The sequence below is a fragment of the Fragaria vesca genome, linkage group LG6 (genome assembly GCF_000184155.1).
Source record: "Fragaria vesca subsp. vesca linkage group LG6, FraVesHawaii_1.0, whole genome shotgun sequence".
NCBI lineage: Eukaryota > Viridiplantae > Streptophyta > Magnoliopsida > Rosales > Rosaceae > Fragaria > Fragaria vesca.
The window spans coordinates 8,184,682-8,205,420 of NC_020496.1; the positions used below are offsets into that span (position 1 = coordinate 8,184,682).

The 20,739-nt window shown below is 35.7% G+C and overlaps 1 pseudogene across 1 annotated transcript; it reads left to right on the forward strand.

Annotated features, from left to right (window-relative positions):
• The first annotated feature begins 6,990 nt into the window (after nt 1-6,990).
• LOC101299317 lies at nt 6,991-10,243 on the forward strand (annotated as a pseudogene). The gene is made up of 7 exons (XR_185100.1): nt 6,991-8,289; nt 8,490-8,600; nt 8,779-8,927; nt 9,024-9,234; nt 9,359-9,602; nt 9,707-9,857; nt 9,944-10,243. The product of XR_185100.1 is annotated as a G-type lectin S-receptor-like serine/threonine-protein kinase At4g27290-like (transcript).
• The last annotated feature ends 10,496 nt before the right edge of the window (nt 10,244-20,739 follow it).

Genomic DNA, 20,739 nt, shown 5'->3' on the forward strand with positions numbered 1-20,739 from the left:
AGTAAAATAAAGGTGTAGAGAGAATAAGAGGTATACTGAGCAAACAGTAGCGGAGCCAGGAATTCATCTTAGGGGGGTTCACATATAAAGTACCGATCGTTAAAAAAAAATAAAATTGATCATTAGATCGTATAAACTGAATTATTGTATCATAAGTTAAAAGTTGAAAACACAATAACATAACACTAATATAAAATTCTTAATCAACAAAATCAATAAGGCAACAATCTCGCAACATCCAATTAAATATAAAACATGAATACGACGTCCTAATTTAAAAATAAAATCTAATCCAAAAACAATAAAATACAACTTCAAATTAGCCATATATCAAAACAAAACTCGGTGTTCCTGCATGTCTTGAAAGTCATCTACTATTGAATTGATGTTGAATTTTTCTACAATCTCTTTCTCAATGTACATTAGTAACGAGTCTGTAAGGAAGTCATTATCCATACGGTTACGAAGCCTTGTTTTGACTATACTCATAGCAGAAAACGAACGCTTCGTAGTTGTTGTAGACACTAGAAGAGTAAGGACAAACACAATCATCCTATAAACAAGCGGATACGTTCTTGATCTTCTAGTTGTCACCAACCACTGAAATATATCATAAATAGTTGAAAGACTTTTGAACTCTTCATCTCGAACTACATCATACTCAAAAAATTCAAGTTGCTTCTTGAGTTGCAGAGGGGAAGCCTGTGACAAAAATTATAGAGGACGCCACTCTAGTCCTAATAAGAATAAAATTCTTTATTTAATATTATTTTAACTTCCTTATCCTAATTTTATATTAATTTTGATTTTTATTGTATTTTTTTTATTATAAAAGGAGATCATCACATGGGTGGGGGAAACGTGGGAGGTATAGTACCAAGGTCTGAGTCTAAGGGGGGTTCACATTTATATATATATACATATTATTATAATAATTTAATTGAAAGTGTACATATTCGGAGGGAATCTGCGGGAAGCCTGGCAGGGGTTCGGACCCTACCAAGCCTGAGTATACATCTGTCCTTGTGAGCAAATTTAGAGGTCCCAATAGCCGCACTCTTATAAAAATCTTTATGGATGGTTTAAAATGCTTGAGTATGAACCAGATTCAAAACCCATGACTGGATATGGGTAATCATACAATGTCTACAAGTGATGATCAATCCTTATTTGGATACCAGTTCAGTTTTCATAATCTTCAAAGAGAAACTCAGAAAGAAAATTTAATGGAGAAAGAGAAGGTAGAGTGCAGAGTGGGATTAGAAAGAGACTTTTGAGAGGGAGAGTAAATTAGTGTGGTCTCGGGAAGAATATAAGAACACAAATTTTCAGAAGAGTTTAGAGACGCCGTTTAAGCTTTGTTAACAGAGGACTACATAAATTTGGCATATAATGCAAACTTTGCTGACGTGGTAGCTTACTAATCGTTGGATTCTTCATAAACGGCTAAGATAAAAAGCTGAGGATAACCAAACACCATTAATAGCCAAGGAGAGGATCATGATCCCTCCTTCAATGTTTGGGTGCCTTTACATAATGGATCATTGATGCTAGAAGTAAAAAGCTAGCAACTGTGGTTTTTCCTGGGAAAGGGAAGAGAAGTTTAGAAAACTACCCATTTTTTAAGAGTGAAAATGATTATTAACTCTTTTTAAAAAACTTTGAATTCTAACCATTTTATAATGTGAAATGACATGATTATCCAAAACACATAATTTTAATGGGAACATAGCTGACGCTTCAAGTTCCTCCTAATTGCATCTCTTAAACCCATATAGCTTGATGATTAAAACTCAGAAGCATTAGGATTCCATATTCTCATTATGACCTCATGTATAGTATAGCTTAGTACAACACCACATATGTTCCGTCCATAATTTAGCTAGGTATCCACCAAGGCAACGACAAACCCAAAATCCTTCAACCGTACTGAAGTCACAATTTCCTTTATGTTGTGTTCATATGGCTTCCAAATCCTGATGTTCGACGAGTGTATCAAAATATAATTTTTGGTTCATCATCGGCTTCCTTGGTGTTATAGATACACAGTAAAATTTGTAGAATTTATAAGTGATCCTAATTAGCAATTATGATTCATTCACTACCAGGACAAGCACTTTAGCCGACGAAAAAGTTTCGTCGGCCTGTTAGCTTAATTCGTCGGCTAAGATCTTAGCCGATAATTAAGATTTCGTCGGGAAAAGGTCGTCGGCGATGACTTTAGCCGACGAAAAAAGAAGACGTCGTCGGCTATAGTCCCACAGTTTAGCCGACGAAAAACATGTCGTCGGTTTTTTGCCCAAACTTTAGCCGACGAAACAATCAGATATTCATCGGCTAAAGTGTGCAATAAAAAATTAAAAAAATAATTATAGCCGACGAAATATAGTATGTTTCGTCGGCTAAACCTTATAAAAAAATTAAAAAAATAACTATAGCCGACGAAATATATTCTGTTTCGTCGGCTAAACCTTATAAAAAAATTAAAAAAATAACTATAGCCGACGAAACATGCCATATTTCGTCGGCTAAACCTTATAAAAAAAATTAAAAAATACTATAGCCGACGAATATAGTATTTAAATATCGTATGCTAAAGTTGCTGGTTTTTGAAAAAAAAAACTGCAGAAACTTTCGGCCACCTCCAATCACCACCAAAATTTGATAGAATCTTCCTCTCAACATTTCGAACAACTTTCTAGAAGAAGTCGAAGCCCAATTCTAAGCCTAAACAAGTCAATTGAATCAAAATATAAAAATCCCCAATTTTAAACCCTAAAAACTTCAAATCTTCGATTCTCCTCACACACACTAAATCGAGCTACCAAATTCTAGGGGAATATAGTACTAATCAAACTCAACTTATCCATATATAGAACTCATCAAATGGTGACCTGAGGAAGGAGAAATTCGATCGACACCGAATCCGAACCGACAGAGTTTTGGAGCTCGATTTATCCCTCACGATTTATCCCACTCGATGCACCACCTATCCAGCAATGATGTAGAGACGACGGCGAAGCTTTTGGGACAAGTGTGGCAGTCTCCGGTTGCTTGACGGCGGAGCTAGGCCGAGAAGAAAATCCAAAACTTTTTCTGATTTTCTGACTTCTTACCATCCACCTTCGGTAAAACTCCTATATAAAGAACTTTATCCGACGAAATTCTTTATTTTCGTCGGCTAAACTCTTTCGAAAATTTTTAAAATTTTGGTTGACCGCAAAAAAATTTTGGTTGAAAATTTTTCAACTTTAGCCGACGACTTTTCATATATTTTCATCGGCTAAAGTCCTTTGAAAATTTTCCTCCAAATTTGGTTTACCGCCATAAAAATTTTGACCTTAGCCGACGACTTTTTTAATATCTCGTTGGCTAAAGTCTATAAATTCACGAAAACGCTCATATCTCCTTGTATATTACGTAGTTTGGTCAAACCTTCCACACGTAAAACTTTCACGTAGATGAGACGCAACCGCCTATATAAAAATTTTGAGACATTTACCTTCCGACGATAGGGCTCCCCATAGGGAATAATAACTGTAAATAAGGTTGACCGCTACTATCGGCACCCAGACGTTACTCGATTTACGTGATTTTTGAACCATAGCCATATTTCACCATTCTGAACACATTTTATTTCACGAGATTTTTGATAATTTTGCTTCCTATGTAGAGTTGGTTCACAAAGTTGTATAACCTATTAAACAAGTTAGACAACATTAGTAGACACGTTGTGATTTCGATGACTAAAATTCACAAACCAAAAATCGACTGTCAGATATGATCATTATGACGAAAGATGTCTATGGTAAAAAATTCAACTGGATCCGACAACGTTAAGGGCTCGATCGAAACGGTCAACCCTAATCCATCGTCATTTATCACACGAAAACGCTCATATCTCCCTCTATATCACATAGTTTGGTCAAACCTTCCACATAAAAAACTCTCACGTAGATGAGATGCCTGCCCATTTAAAAATTTTGAGACATTTACCTTCCGACGATAGGGCTCCTCATAGGGAATAATAACGCTAAATAGGGTTGACTGCTACTATCGGCACCGAGACGTTACCCATTTTACATGATTTTTGAACCATAGTTGTATTTCATCATTCTGAACACATCTTATTTCACAAGATTTTTGATAATTTTGCTTCCTATGTTGTATAACCTACTAAACAAGTTATACAACATTAGTAGACACGTGATTTCGATGAAAAATTCCACAAACCAAAATTCGACCGTCAGATATGATCATTATGACGAAAGATATCTATGGTAAAAAATTCAACATGATTCGACAACGTTAATGGTTCGATCGAAACGGTCAACTCTAATCGAAAATAAGAAAACTGCATTGTGAAGCCCTAAACGGACTCGGATGGCCAAAAAGGCCCATATGTCATGGCATAGCAATGAGTTTGACTCGTAGGGCCGTTACGCTTCCGTAAAAGTATCACAATAGTCAATCGGACACCGAATACCAAATCTGCAGCATAGTAAATACCGGGTTTCGACTGTTCTACATTGGAGATGTTACCCGATTTACGTGATTTTTGAACCATACACGTATTGAACCATTCTGAACACATCTTATTTCACGAGATTTTTGTTAATTTTGCTTCTATGTAGAGTTGGTTTACAAAGTTGTGTATTTGTTTAAAACCTACTAAGCAAGTTATACAACAATTTATTTTTTCTTTTAGCCGACGAGATTTTTTTTAGTCTATTAAAATACTTTAGCCGACGAGTAAAAACTTTGGCCGATGAAGGAAAACTTTGGCCAACGAAAAAAATTTCATCGGCTAAAGTATCGTATAGCCGACGAAAAAATTTCTTCAGCCGACGAAAACTTAAATTAGCCGATGAAGGAAAAAATAATTTGTCGGCCTGGTTTTTTTATTTTCGTCGGCTAAAGCCTTTCTTCTGGTAGTGATTGATTCTCTCATTGTGCCTGTTGTCAAAATCCTTCTTCTATGCTACCAAATTCATCCCTGAATCAAACCCTAATCCTCTTCTTCCCAATGACCCTGGTAAACGGATGGCTCAACTGCACATTGTCTGTTGAAAAGTTTGTTCACATATGCGCTCTATCTCCCATTCTTGCTAGTCACCATGAATGCCATCAATGGTCTTAATCTGCTTTCTGCTATATACTAGTTTTTCAACGACGCCAAATTTTCTGTTTTTCCAGTGAAACTTTCTCTCTTTCAATCAATAGAATTGTGTTTTTGGATAATCATGTCTTTTTACACTGTAAAAAGGTTATATTTCAAACTCTTAAGAAAAAGAGGTTAACAATCAATTTCACACCAAAAAAGTGGTTAGTTTTCTAAATTTCTCGAAAGGGAAAGTGAGTTGATAGCGTTTGGGTCTTTTATTGATCGAACAAAAAAATAAAAAAAGAGAAAATGACAAGTACTTTTCTTCAATCAGTTTTTTATATAGGGACAGTTAAGAATATGTGAGAATGGCAACTCAAGATCAGTTTCTTATCAAATCCCTCATTTCCTGTTCCATTTTAACACAACTCAAGATCATGGTATAACGAAACATTTTATTCATATGTATAGCGCTAATATTATAAATGTTTGTATATAACTATATTGATATATCATAAGTTGTACTAAGTAGTTGTGCATTCTTGACAGAATGGCCTTACCAGAAACATGCAGCATAAAAAGAAAAATCTCTGATAATTGAAGCGTTTGACACAACAAATATTTGGAAGCCCAAGGAGATTAGTGAAACTGCTTGGCATTTGGTCTTTAAGGTTCTCAACGACTACGGTTAAAAAGTTATGGAAGATTTCTATTCTGTGTCGATTAGCATTAGGGACACACAAATGACACAATAACTCATCATCCGTAGAAGAAGGCATTAGTGTTACTTTTCCATATAAACAATTGCCCTGCGTCTTAAAAAACTTAATACACAAGTCAATATGCTTTTTTTGCCTCCACTATTATGTGTCAAAGTAATTGAATCTTCTAGCCTCAACTTTCTTCTTTCATTAGTTTGTGAAGTTTCCCACTAAAATTATATATCTGGCTCACAAAATTTATGTATGGTCAATGAATTATAAACATAAGTTATTTACCTTTTATGAGAAATTTAATTTGTTTTATATTTACGTACAATCTTCTAGGTCAATGTACGGTTATATTGTTTACGAATATAGGACAATGTACAGTTATACAGCAGCGCGCGAGATGCCTGTCTAGTTTACCATATATCTATTTTTCGTCAACTATGCAAACAACTAAATTCACTGTTTATAACAGTGTTACTAATCACTGCATTTCATTTATAGCTATATAGTTTCACTGTAAGTATGTTCTATAACTTTGAAGATGGTGTAATATTCAGAAAAAAAATTCCATTTATTATGGTGAATATGGTATTTTTAATAGAAATTGACATGTGTATTCAAATACGTCAATTGGTTTGTCATGGGGATTTCAGGTTGCAAAAGCATATTTGGAGCAGCTTGAAGTTTCAGAGAGATCTGCAAGTTAAATGCCTACATGTGCAGAACTAAAGCCTTAGATTTTGTAAACATAGGGAGGTAGAGACAGCAAAGCGCGGACACATTTCTAGTCTCTTACGTATATCATGACACTTCAGTCACTTCTCACAATCAAAATCAAGTTCCAGAGACAATTTCAACGAAGATCCAAACTCACGTTGAGTCCAAATTTGACGACGGATATCATGAATCAATGGAGTCCTTTGTGACGGACCATTCCGCTGCAGTGCTGTTTGATCTAGTCAGTAAAATAAAATAAAAAATAAAATAGAAAGTAAATAAAAAATAAAAAAAATTGGCCCCAACATTCTATTTCAACGGTCAAAACTCAAAACACATAATTTCCAGAAGAAATTAGAAAAGTCTCCTAAAGACACCCACAAGGCCCACATCCATAGCTTTAGACACTAAAATCGACTAAGTTCCACACACAAGTTCCACACACTCAGAAAGCCAGAAGTCATCGATGTGAGACGATGAACAGCCTTTGCTTCATTCTTCTCTGCATCTGTTTCAGTAAACTTTCATCTGCAGCTGATACCCTTTCTTCATCTCAGAACATCACTGATGGCAACTCCTTGGTTTCCCCAGGTGGAGTGTTTGAACTGGGTTTCTTCACTCCAGGCATTTCCAAATCCCACTACTTGGGGATTTGGTACAAGAACATCCCAGTCCAAACCGTCGTCTGGGTTGCGAATAGAGGTGCCCCAATCAACGACTCCTCAGGCCATTTGATGATCAACACCACCACAGGGACTCTAGTTCTTCTCAACAAGAACAAGACAGTGTTTTGGTCATCAAATTCGACCAAACAGACCCAGAATATTAGTCCTGTTGTTCAGTTATTAGACAATGGCAATCTCATCATCAGAGACGAAAAAGAAGGAGCCAACTCCGAAAGCTATCTGTGGCAAAGCTTTGACTATCCGTCGGATACTTTGTTACCGGAGATGAAGCTGGGATGGGACATGAGAACCGGGCTTAACCGGAAACTAACTGCGTGGAAGAGTCCGGATGACCCTTCTCCTGGAGACTTCACATGGTTCTTGCAGCAGCATAACTATCCTGAGGCAGCTATGTTCAGAGCGGGCAAAGAGTTTTTGAGGAGTGGTCCATGGAATGGCTTAAGATTCAGTGGTGCTCCAGAACTAAAGCCTAATCCCATTTATAGTTTCGACTTTGTGTATAATGATGATGAAGTGTACTACATGTACAAACTTGAAAACAAGTCTGTAATTTCGATAATGGTACTAAATGGAACCACGAGTACACGCGATCGTGTTACATGGATTGAAGCAGATCAAACTTGGAAGGCCTATGCATCATTACCTAGAGATTTCTGTGATCGATATGACCTCTGTGGACCGAATGGGAATTGTATCATTAGTAACAATCCAGTATGTCAATGTCTACAAGGATTTGAGCCGAAGTCACCAGAGAAATAGAACTTGACAGACTGGTCACTTGGATGTGTCCGTAACAAACCCTTAAGTTGCCAGGAAAGTGATAAAGATGGGTTTGTCAAGTTCACTAACTTGAAATTGCCAGATACTACATACTCTTGGGTGAACAAAAGTATGAACATCAGGGAATGCAGAGCCAAATGCTTGAACAACTGTACCTGCATGGCTTATACAAGCTCGGATATCAGCGCAGGAGGTTCGGGCTGCGCCATCTGGTTCAGTGATCTACTAGACATCAGAAAGTTTTCGGGTGCTGGCCAAGATCTATACATTCGAATGTCAGCTTCTGAGATAGGTACATATGGTACTTTGTTACACACTTACATGAACTACTTTAAATACTTTTATGTGAATTCAGTTTCTCTTGCTACTTAGCTAGTGTGTTTCAGACTTCCCATTTTGGTCTCTATTTTTAAGTAACTGAATTTGCTTTCTCAATTTTGTTTGGTCCTGCAATCTAATATTTTATCTACTTTACTGCATCATGAATTGAAGATGACGGTAAAGTGATGACAGGAATCATAGTTGCTGTTGTGATAGCTGCAGTGTTTTCAGGAATGCTCTTAGTTGGCTACTACGTCTACCGAAGCAGGACCAAATTAAAAGGTTTGTAAACATTTTGTCAAATTCTGTTTCATTGGATTTGGATGTGATTAAATGGCTAAAAGAGATTGAGTATTATCTGCTTTGAGCAAGTTTTAGTCCGTTTACTTTTTTCTTGTACACTTATCTTCTAGGCTATATATAGCTTACATTTAGTTCATTTATAAAATTTCCGAAACAGAAAAACAAGAAGCAAATCGAAGTAGGGAAGGGACACAAAAGGAGGACCTGGAGCTCCCGCTCTTCGACATAACCACAATAGCTAGTGCAACCGATAACTTTTCAGATGTTATGAAGCTTGGAGAAGGTGGCTTTGGACCTGTTTACAGGGTAAGTCTTTCAACTTGCTTCTGAATAATGGCCAGAACTGACGAGCGATGACTTCATGCTGAATTTTACAATGTTTGAAATATCTATGAACTTCAGGGGACACTAGCGGATGGAAAAGAATTTGCTGTGAAGAGGCTTTCAAGCAGGTCTGGTCAAGGATTCAACGAGTTCATGAATGAAATTCTAATGATTTCCAAACTGCAGCATCGAAATCTTGTAAAGATTCTTGGTTGTTGCGTGCAAGAAGAAGAGAAAATGCTGTTGTACGAATACATGCCCAACAGAAGCCTGGACAACTTCATTTTTGGTATGGACTTTTGAAATATTATGAAGTTCAGTATAATTAGTTATGTTCATTGCAGACAAACAGTTTCATATAGAACAGTTGAATTTTGGATAATAATATACTATCTGAATGATGAACTTGCCAGATCAAACAAGGGAAGAACCACTGTTAGACTGGCCTAAACGTTTCCACATCATTTGTGGAATTGCTCGGGGTCTCCTCTATCTCCACCAAGATTCCAGGCTCAGGATTATACACAGAGATCTAAAAGCAAGTAATGTTCTCCTTGATGATGAAATGAATCCTAAAATCTCAGACTTTGGCTTGGCTAGAATATTAACTGGAGGAAATGAGACCGAAGGAAATACCAAAAGGGTGGTCGGGACATAGTAAGTCTTCCTTTGAACATGTTTCAACTTTGAATAATTTTCATCGATCAATGGTTTGGTTTTTCATACTAATTTGTGATGTTTATATTTTCTACTTACTGCAGCGGCTACATGGCACCGGAATTTGCTGCTGATGGGATATTTTCTGTTAAATCCGATGTCTTTAGCTTCGGTATATTGGTGCTGGAGATTATAAGTGGAAGGAGAAACAAGGGATTTTATCATCCAGACCACAGCCATAATCTTATCGGAAATGCAAGTATCAAGTAAAATCGTAAAAAGTTCTTCCTTTTACTTGTTAAACCTTTATACATAGATTGGTAAGGTTTGATGTGTCACAGGCTTGGAGATTGTGGAACGAAGGAAGGCCTTTAGAATTGACTGATTCATGGTTAGAGAGCTCATGTAATCTATCTGAAGTGTTACGTTGCGTCCAAGTTAGTCTTTTGTGCGTGCAACATCATCCTGAGGATCGGCCAAGCATGGCGTCTGTGGTTATAATGTTGGGAAGTGATATTGCATTATCTCAACCTAAACAACCTGGTTTCTTTCTGGAAAAGGAACATGAAGCAGTCCATTTCACTATAGGTAATGAATCATCAATCAATGAGATATCCAATTCACTTTTGGAAGCTCGATAAGATTCGATTTGTGTAGCAAGGTTCATGCCGCTTTGTTGAGGATATGTTCATATATTTACCTTGTACATCTTGACGCTAGAAATTATAGTTCAACGTGATGTAACTTGATTCAAAAAACTAAAGGGAAACTACAATTTAATACCTAACTTAATTTCATCTTACAAAAAAGTCCCTTACCAAATTTCTTTAACAATTTAGGACAAAAATTAGCATTTTAGTCTTTTTTGTCTTTTGTGCTATTTTATTTTAAGTTTCTACGAAAGTAATTAATTTCGACGGAGCATGGTGGGCCTATGAATTTGTTTATTTATCATAATACAAGTATATAAATCTATTCTTTATACTCAAAGGTAGACAGTTAATTTTTCATCATTGAAGAATATATTGCTACAAGATTAGAATATTTAGCAGAAGCTAAACAATCTTATAAAGAATTGCAAGAAGAAATAGAAAAATTTAGAAAACTAAAAGAAAGAAGAGATAAACTTCCGAGAAGTACCAAAAATTACTGGGATATTATTTTCCAGTTACAAAGAAGGATATACGAATCAAGAGAAGAAATTGAAGTCCTTCAAGAAACTTTTGAACAAGATAAAAAACCTCTTGATATTTTGAGCATCGGTTAGATCCGCCCTAGCTGGTATCAGAGCCTGCTTGGCTCAAAAGCAGGAAAGCAAAAGGCTTATGCCACAAAGTTGGCTTCTCTTGACTAACAAGAGAGAATCCAAATTTAAAAATTATCAGTCTTTTTGTACTGCAAAAGGAACTGACAAGTGGAAAGTGTGCTTTCATTCAAGGCACATTCAAGAAAATCAGTACTCCATTGAATACGTGTGTAGAGTATTAAATACGCTCTACGACGAATATATTCATCTCCAAAGAGAGATCGGAGTAGAAGAGCTTGATCCAGCAAGACCAAGCTTAATCGAGTTCCTAGATCATTTATCTAGGGATAAGACATCTGATAAAGTTTCAGATCAACTTGAGAGATTTAATCTAAAGATTAATCAACTTGAGGAAATAAATGCAAAAATTGCCAGGCTTGAAGTCAAGCTAGATTACCTCAAAGAAAAACAATATCTAATAGATATTGAAAGAAAATTAGTTCGCACTGAGAACCTTGCTAACCACATACATCAACAAGCAGTGGAACTAAGAGAAACTCAGGAAAATCTGAAAAAGCTTTTAGAAACTCTCATCTCCAGAATAGGATGAATCAAAAAATTGATCTAAAAGTAAAAAAGGAAGATGTTAAAGCTATTGGCTTTCATCGTCCAACAGAAAAACTTGCTGAAAATGTGAAAGCAATAATTCATCAGCAGAATTATAGTATCGCTTATCTCTAGGAGATAAGTATAGACCTCGAAGTTCAATTTCGAGAATTACATAACAAGATCTCAAATCTACAAAAGAGTGTAGAAAAGATGAAGGAAGGAGAAAGCTATGAGAGGATAAATGAAGAAGCATTAGCTCAAAACGTGGCTAGTAAAATCATTATACCTCCCCCAACCTCACCAACAGGAGAAGGAAGACTAAGGTTTAGTGAACCAAAGCTTCTGGAATGGAAAGCATCAAAATCTACAACTAAGAGAGATATGAAAATGCTAAGTAGAATCCTCAGTAAAAGGAACACAGTTCCGGTACAGTTAATAAACGCTCAAGAATTTGAGTATAATGAAATCGAATCTTGTGTGCGAGAAGCATCTGCGCCTAGATTTAAATTCAACGAGATCTATAAGAAAAGATCTTTCATTATGGATTCTCACAGATTCAAGATTCTTGAATTAACTGTTCCAGCTACAGGTGGAGAAACAGATATTAGATTGATAACTCCAAAAGAAGTAAACGAAGTTTTCCAGAAAAAATATTCCTATATGCATATTGAAGCAGTCCAAGTAGGAATAAAACTCTTAGCCAGAGATGGTATTGATTGTTCAGTTCTATGTGTCTTACAAGACGATAGAATAACAGACTTCAAGAAAAGTCTGCTAGGAGCAGTAGAAGCTTCCTTGTGCAACCATGTTGCATATTTCAATGTTTTCCCAAACTTCACAACACATCTCAGAGATGCGGCGCATTGTCTAAGATTGAGAATCAAGACAGACTGGATTTCTATGAAAAAGGGAATGATGGAACTTGCGATAGATTATCGAATCTATTATAAATTGATGAGTTCAAATGTAACCCCTAATACCAGGTTTCTAAATAGCCCTGGGATTACTACATCTGTGCTCACCAACCCAAAAAATAATGCTCAACAAAAACATGTCACAAAATGGCATGAAGTAACATTCCCAAGAGAATGGAATTTGACCCCCTCTTGTCAGACAGCTTGAAAGCTCCAATGTTTCAATTTATGAAGACATGGGAGAAAAGATAAGTTTACAGTTTCATAGGCATTCATTTGCTAATTATGAAGAAGCTAGTTCCTCTGGAACTAAATCAATCTTTCATGAAGAATCCTTTGAAGAAGACACCAAAAGACCTATGAAAATGCTTAGAGCAGGAGATTTAAAAGGACTGTATGCACAAGCCGAGACTTGTGAATCCATAGAAGAATTAGAGAAAATCATAAATGAAATTTCTCAAATTCAACTTGGAAAAAATAAGAGGAAGATTCTTCCTTATCCTTCCTTATCAAGTAGCAAAAGATGAGCCTCCAAGTTCATCCTCTATGGATACAGGAGATGGGGAAAGACAAGTCCCTCCAGATGGTGGTCATACTATTATACAGAACATTACAAACAACCCAACTAAGATCATTCGAGAAAAGAATATTAAGCTCCCAAAAGGGCAGGCTCCTACAGGAAGGAGTGGAGAACGAAGTTCTCAAAAGTATATCCCTACAGAACCTAAATGGGGACAGTCAGTGTCCGAAAGAGGGGTTTATCTGGATTTAGACCAGGTAGGAGATAAAAGAAAGACAATAGATAACTGGGTAGCTAGTTTAAAGCTAACTCAGGCTCTAGTGTTGTCAAAGTTTGCCTATGAAGATGCTCATGCCTATTATGAATCAACCTTAACTGGAATCGTCTATAAATGGTACCAGTCCTTCAAAAGAAGTTCTCAATGGATTGATTGGGCAAGCAAGTTAGCTCATACTAATAATCCTTTAGACTTTGCAGTACCAATCTATGCACAATTCTGTGGAGATATCACTGGGCATAGTGAACAGTCTAAAGAAAGAGCTAAAACAAATATTCATAAATTGAGTATTTGCAACATGAGATATTTCGAAGAATACACCAATGAATTCCAGAACTACTTCTGTACTATTGGAGATATTGAGAATGATGATCTCATCAGAACATATTACAGAAAGTTGCTAGAACCCTGGAATGATGCACACAATCATTGAAAGAAAACCCCCTTCAGTATTTTACTATAGGAGGAATTGTAGAAAGAGTTAGAGATCTCCTAAGAAAGCAATGCACGGAGAACAAAAAGTCCAAAACAACCAAGAAGCAACTCAGAGGAGTTGAGAATATGTGTCCAAAGATATTGGATACTCCAACACAATGGGGATGTCATATTCCTACAAAAAGAAGGCACAGAAGAAAGTTCTCTGGAATCAAGCATGATAAAAAATTTGCTTCTAAAAAGAAGTATAGGTTCAGGAAAAGGCCTGAATATAAGAAAGAACAATCTTCTCAAACTTCTCCTATAAAGAGATTTTTCAAAAGAAAAAAGAAAACCAATTCTTCTTCTAGAGAAGTAAAGAAATACAGATGTTGGCTTTGCAAAGCAGAAGGACATTATGCAAATGAGTGTCCTAGAAAGGACAAAAGAACTTCTAAGGCTTTAATTGCTGAATACAATGAAGCAATAGAGTATGCTAATCTAAAAGGCTTCGAATTGCATATTCTGATGAAGAGAATGAATCAGTATATTCTCTTGAGTACCCATCAGAAAATGAGACTGAAGGTGCTTTAAAAAGTTCTGAAGAAGAAGAAGAAGAAGATGATGTAGGATATCGTCCTATATTTTTATTACAGATACAAAATTGGAAAGAAGAAAACACTGATATTATCAGTACTTTCCATCCCAATCTGGGAAATTTCAACTGTGATTATTGCAAATGCGATGATAATAATGCAATTCCCATGTACTGTGAAAGTACATGAGAAACTTATCATCGAGAATGCTTTATTGCTGAACTCAGAAGAAAAACTAAGGATAATGAAGCACATGTCATGGTAGAAGAGGAATATAATATATTCCATAAAAAAGAAAAAGAAAGGAACCTTGAAGAGGATATAAAAACGATGAAGTTTATAACTTCATTAAGTCAGAACAGAGAAATCAAGGAATCTCTTGATTCTCTCAATTCCAGTTCTAATCTGATACTGAGTCTAGCAAATGACAATCCTCTGGAATCAATAACTGCAGAAAGAAGGGTCAATCTTTTCACAGAATTACTTGATGATCCAAGAAAACAAGCAAGAATAATGCCAGTCCAGACAAGCATATATAGTAATTATATTACTATAGGGTTGAAGTTTCCCAATTACAAAAAATATCATCTACATGCATTTGTAGATACTGGTTCAGGGTTTAATCTTGCTAAAAGGTATTCTTTTCCTGAAGAATATTGGGAAAAATCTCCAAGAACAGTTACTGGAGTTGCAATGGACGAAAATAACATAGTCATGGATACTATGACAAGAAATGTGTAAGTTTCTTTGGGAGGAGGAACTTTTATCATCAAAATTCTCTGGCAGTGTGAAGGTCAGACAGCTGATTTGTTGATAGGAAATGACTTTCTCCTTCAACAAACAGTAATTCAAACTCCAAAAATGATTGGGTTTGAAAAACATAAAAAATATTATTGGGAATCTCGATTAACCGACGCTGTACGTGTTACCAGTAAAGGATTTACAGATCAATATCAGAAGTCGCCAGCAAAGAGTGGTGATTATAAACCAATTTTAAAGCCAGTTTTGCTACTACAAGAACAGCTTAAAGGTCACAAAGAGATATTGGTAAATGAAGAAACAAGTTAAGAAGACTCTGATTCAGAGGAAAATTCTGAATATCAAATTTCTGACAATGAGAGTTCTGATGGAGAAGAAGAATACATCAGAGAGCATAACTTAAAGGTATATGCTAACAAAATAGAACAAAAGAAAATACCAACTCTCGCAGAAATAGAAAAATTGCTGAAACCAGTCATCAGTGAAGATCCTCAACTGTATTGGGAAAGAGACCCAATATATTGTTAGCTAAAAATGCATGATGCAAATGCTATTTACCACGTTAAGGCCATCCTCACTACAGAGAAGAAGATAGAAAAGAAATGGAGAATCAAATCCAAGAACTTATGGAAAAGAAGTTAATCAGGCCTTCAAACAGTCCTCATCATGCCCCAGCATTCTTGGTAAGAAATCATGAAGAACAATTAAGAGGAAAAGCCCGAATGGTGATAGATTACAGAGATGTGAATAAAAAGACCGTTAAAGACGGTTATCAAATTACTCAGGTGAGAGTTCTCATCAACAGGCTTAAAGGAGCAAGAATCTTCTCTAAGTTTGATGCAAAATCAGGCTTTTGGCAGGTTAGAATGCATCCTGATTCAATTGCTTTGACAGCCTTTGGAACTCCTCAAGGGCATTATGAATGATTAGTTATGTCATTTGGTCTTAAGCAAGCCCCGTCTATTTTCCAAAGGAAAATGGATAATATCTTCAAAACATACTCAGATTTTTGCATAGTTTACATAGATGACATTCTTGTCTTCTCTAAAACTATGAATGAGCATTTAAAGCATCTTGAACAGGTGTGTAAGCTTATCGTCCAGAAGGGAATTATCCTCGAACAAAAGAAGATTCATCTCATTAAAGGAGAGATTCATTTCTTGGGCATTCATGTTAAGGATGGAGAGATTCGTCTCCAAGAACACATAGTTAAGAAAATAAGCCAATTTCCTGACAATATCCCTTATGCAAAATCTTTGCAAAGATTTTTAGGAGTTGTTAATTTTGCGAGAGATTTTATTCCTCAAGTCAGTGGTCTCACTGCACTTCTCTCTCCAAAAACAAGCTCTAAAAAGAAATGATCTTTCACAGAAGATGACAGTAATACTGTCAGAAAGATTAAAGAATTAACAAAAAACCTTCCTCCTTTATAGTTACCTGAAGAAGGAGATTTGATCATTTTGCAAACTGATACAAATGATTATTAATGGGCAGGAGTTGTTTTAGCTGTTGCTCCAAATACAAATCAAGAAAAGATTTGTAAATTTCGTTCAGGAAAGTTTAACACAGCAGAGTTAAACTATTCTACTGGAGACAAGGAAGTCTTTGCTTTAATTAAAAGCATTAAGGGTGCCGAGGCATTCTTAGGAAACAAATTTGTAGCAAGAACTGATAACAAAAGAGTCAAAAATTTTAAAAACTACAAATTAACTGATGCTGCTGATAGAGGAAGAGTTCTGAGATGGCAAATATTTTTAACTCAATATGATTATAATGTTGAAATGGTTGCAGGTGACAAGAACTATTTGCCTGACGCTCTTATAAGAGAAATGGCGAGTTTTGAAAGAGAATGTCGTAATCCAAGAAGCCGGAAATTGGTATCAGAGGAGAAGCTTTGGGAAAGATATAAAAACGGTGATAAAACCGTAGGACCTCTCCATGACGGACCAGGTTATCAATACATCGTTTCCTATGGAACTACTGAGTCAAGCCAATCTTCAGAAAGAATCAAGCCAAGAATAGATCAAGGATGGGATGAGTTTTCAGACCATTCTAAAAAAGATGCAGATCAGTCTGTTACTTCTGATGAGGAAAAACTCGCACAAGAGTTCTTGCTGTGTCCGAAAGGAACAGCCTCAACTGATCGGTCTCAGGGTAAAAGACCGGCTAGCCCGTCTCAAATGGCAGACGGTAAAGGCCGTTTATGGCTGCTGCTTTGCCAAAAAGCAGAAATGCCTCTTTTAAGGCAACCAAATCACCTCTTGTCATTGGAAAGAAAGTTATTCATGATCAACCTCTGAAAGGAACAACCTCAACTGATCGGGCTCAGGGTAAAAAGACCGGCTAGCCCGTCTTAAACGGAAGACGGTAAAAGCATATCAAGTCCGTTTATGGCTGCTGCTTTGCCAAAAAGCAGAAATGCCTCTTTTAAGGCAATCAAATCACCTCTTGTCACTGGAAAGAAAGTTATTCATGATCAACCTCAACTGATCTTTTAGAGACCTGTTTTCAGGACAGAAAGGCTTCTACCATTTAAGCAGAAGATTATTATTGATAATATTATGTATTATTTTACGAAGAGAATGAAGCTCATTTGCTCCAAACACTTAAAGCTTTAACAGAAGAATTGTATGGATTCCATACAAAAGATAAAGGAATACCAGTAGAAAATCAAACAGGAAATTCTAAGGTTGTTTACCTTGAAAATCCTGAAAGTGCTAAAATTCCAATACTAGCACTAAAAGAATCTGAATGGTATAAGTTTCATAATCTCTTAGGAGAAGGCAAAGATGTTCTTCCAAGAACATTATCAGTAATCTTTGGCCCATATTATAGGAGATACTTGGTTGATGTTCAAGAAGAACATCCCCAGAAGCACAAGTTGTGCTTTGTAGAAAATGGTTTTGTTCATAACTTTCGGACAAAAACTAATGAAGATTTGAACGGATTTCCAGCCATAATAACTAAAGCTGTCAAGAACATTAGGCCTGATGGATGTATTTTGAGATTAAAATTTATCTCTACTCCCCCAGAATGGACGGTAGCAGACGGACAAACAAATTATATCTCTCCTTATCATTTTGTCAAGTTAATCCAAAGACCAGTTCAGAAACTTGCCGTTGCAGGTGGCAATGGTAGACCCAATCAAAGTATCCCATGGATGAAGGCTATGGCAATAGCTATTATCAAAGATGTGGTCTTAAGAGACTATGATTCCAACCTTTTGGCAAGTGGAGAAAAAATAATGGTCACTTGCTATAATCACCCTCCACCAGAGAACTGTGACTTTTTCACAGCTCTTATGAGAAAAGAAGTTGATTGCACTTTGACTACCACCACATGGCTAGAGAAAGTTGAGAAAAATGAAAAGTATAAGGTTTCTTATCCTTTTGATTCAGACCTGGATGGTGAAGAAGATGACACTGCATGTGATTGGGAAAACAGTGGTCCCAACTCCTCAGCAGGATATGATGAAGATTCGGAAGAATATCACAACATAACAACATAGTAAATATGTTTGATAAATGAACGGTTGTCGACGCATCAGGACAAGCAACTTTTGCTTTTAATAAAAGTTAATGGCAGCTGACGCATGAAGACAAACGACTTTACTTTTCCAAAAGTAAAGTTATTAAAATAAGATTCTTGTTGTCTCCCTCTATGAATAGGTGTGTTTTATTTTTTGTTTGGAGTCTGCTCCTTATATAAGGAGCTTTAGTCGTCCTTGAGAAGGCATCGATCAGAAACTTGAGATAGAAGTTCTCTCAACCTTTCTCAAGAAGTAAGATAGCCAGAATACAGTTGTCTAGTATAGTGTGAGAATAATAAGAGTGTTTATTGTGTGGAGTGCTGTAATCATCTGGTGTGGAGTACTATATATACAAGTAAGTATCTATCTTGTAATCATGAGTAGCTAAACAGCCTTTAGCTGTTTACCTGAGAGCGGGGCTCTGGGTTTTATATTTGTATTCATGTTTGAATAAATGAATTCTACCTTGTGCCCTATTATCCGTCACAAAAATATCAGTGTCTAGATATTTAAGTTTGCTTGAGTACTCTTTACTCCTATGCTAGTATGTTTTTTTACTTTACTAGTAAGTACTAAGAAGTTTTACTAGACTAAGGCAGCAGTGATTCCGCCAAGTTAAGTAACTAGAAAGACAAGGTGTCGTTAGGTGAAAAGATGGCATGTTGAAGGCTAGTTCTTAGGACAGTAATTCTTAAGACTTATTTGGTAAAGTAAAGTAAAGTAAAGTAGAAAAAAAAAAAAAAAAGAGTAGGACTAAACTGTATAAGTAAAATTGTTGTGGACTAATTTGTTCATTGAAATGTTGTCAGGTAGTGTTTTGTATTTCTCCCAAAAACTAAAACATGCACATTTCATCTTTCAACTCATGTTCAATTTATTTAGATTAAAGGGGAACAAAACAAAAAGATTAGAGGAAGAAGAAATTTACCGTTCTGTAGCTAATGATAATCAAAATTGCTTTTAGAATTGCAAACCTAGCCTCAAAGTCTGAACAAGTTAATGTTGTAATTTGTAAAGGTGTTTTATTGAAACATGAACGACGTGAAGCCTTTGATAATCAAAACGAAAATGGTAATTACAACATAACTCGTTCGCAAGGGCCGAGAGAATGAAGTCATGTTAGATAGCTCGAAAGCGACCTACTACCATGGAGTTCAACCAAGCACGAAAAACAAAACAAAGGAAAAATAAAAATAAAAACCAAAGTTCAGCAAAACAAACCATCAGGAATGTTGCATGCCCCAAACCAAATTTATTAACCATCTCGGTGTTGGTTTGTGGCTTAAATTAAGAAGCCCATCAATTATCTTTTTGATATGTCCATATAATCAACCTAATTGTATTAAGTCCGGTTCAAAAGCCATCAAATTTGACATAAATTTTGACACTATTTTCTAACCATTAGATTTTAAAACATTTAAGGGATCAGATATGATGTCAACATATAAATAATTGACATGGTAAGTGATATGACATTGTTTAATTTGAGTAATTTCATAACAAATCAAATTAAAAGAAAAGAAGGAAAAATTAGAATTTAAAGTCTAAACAACTAAATCTAGTTTTACAATAAAAAAACCAAGACACAGAAGGAAAAAATAAAAAAACGATGTTCATGTTCATAATATAACAAAAACCCAGAAAATAAATTAGGTGTAGGTGATGGTAGTAACCAAGAAGACGACGGGATTCTTGGAGGTGGGGAAATGAGGAATGGGCCGGTGAGAAATGAGGAGGAAAAAAAAGGTAGAACATGAGACTCTTGGTCTGTAGAAACAACAATGGGTGGAGACTTTTCTAGAGCAAATTCAGAGAGTGATGGAGTAGTTATACAAGGTAAAATGGGAGATGTGTTGAGTGAGAGATATATAGAGCGATCAAGAATTAATGGGAGATGTGTTGAGTGAGAGATATATAAAGCAATCAAGAATCTCTATTAAATTTTCCGTGTTTTTGTTATATTATGAACATGAACATTGTCTTTATTTTTTCCTATGTCTTGGTTCTTTTTGTTGTAAAACTAGATTTAGTTGTTTAGACTTTAAATTCTAATTTTTCTTTCTTTTCTTTTAATTTGATTTGTTATGAAATTGCTCAAATTAAACAATGTCATGTCATTTGCCACGTCAATTATTTATATGTTGACATCATATTAAGAATTGATCTGAACCCTTAAATGTTTTAAAATCTAATGGCTAAGAAATAATGTCAAAATTTATGTCAAAATTGATGTTTTTTGAACCGCACCCAATTGTATTATGTTATGAGTTTGT